The sequence below is a fragment of the Callithrix jacchus genome, chromosome 15 (genome assembly GCF_049354715.1).
Source record: "Callithrix jacchus isolate 240 chromosome 15, calJac240_pri, whole genome shotgun sequence".
Classification (NCBI taxonomy): Eukaryota; Metazoa; Chordata; class Mammalia; order Primates; family Cebidae; genus Callithrix; species Callithrix jacchus.
The window spans coordinates 8,752,935-8,753,798 of record NC_133516.1 but is presented as its reverse complement, the minus strand read 5'-3'; the positions used below and the strand labels follow the sequence as shown (position 1 = coordinate 8,753,798).

At 36.0% G+C, this 864-nt stretch overlaps 1 non-coding gene across 1 annotated transcript; it reads right to left on the bottom strand.

Moving 5' to 3' along the window:
* Positions 1-395: 395 nt before the first annotated feature.
* On the bottom strand, positions 396-531 carry LOC118148176 (U8 small nucleolar RNA). Its single transcript, XR_004734952.1, has one exon. It is a non-coding gene; the product is annotated as a U8 small nucleolar RNA (small nucleolar RNA).
* Positions 532-864: the final 333 nt, after the last annotated feature.

The following is an 864-nucleotide window of genomic DNA, read 5'->3' as shown; positions in this document are numbered from 1 at the left end:
AAGCCTTGCCATTTGGTAGGTGGGGACTGTTAATTTAGTGGCATTGGCAAGAAGGACTGAAGTAGTCATATTTAAGATCCACAAGCAGGTTGTAAATAGAGAGTCATTTGAGTTAAACTATATTTTATAAAATGAATTTTAAAAATACGAATTCGGTTAATAAGGTCATCATTTACACAGAAAAAAACCTATTGTTAACCAGAATTGGAAGAACAGTTTCTTTTATATTATGGGTATAATTGACTGTTTTACAGTTTGTAGCTTTGGTCCATATTTCAGAATCTGAGGTCCCAAGTTAACCAAAGGGTCTGACATCAGGTGCTCCTTGGGGCTATTCATCACCCACAGGCAGTATTTTAGCCATATACCTCTAATACACTCTTTCTTCAGGAAGAGTAACATAGGAATAATCAGGATATTGTAAATCCTGATTACACAGAACCTTTAGTGATGTATCATGTGATCTCCAATTATCATGTTCTAATCTGCCCTTCAAAAGAAGAAGCAGATAAGGATTATTCCGCCTGACCATAACTCCAAGATATCTTTGTGGTATCTTTGTTACATTTATTCCTGCTCTCTGTCTTGATGTTCTTTATTTAGTTTGGCAAGCTTCTGCTCTTTGGCTATCTTGCTGCCATCTCCCTTTGAACAGATCAAGGGTTTAACACAGACATTGCATGCTATGGACAAGTTTGCTTTGTGTTCCTGTCTTGTTAGTTAACCATTTAATAGCAGGCCCTCTTCAGGGCTACATGTGCTGCTTTTAAAGAGTTTAATTGATTGACATATATTTTGAAGTTCTGAAAAATGACTAACATGCTCATTTGATTTTTTTCTTTTTAGGGTTCTTCCCTTCTTTTG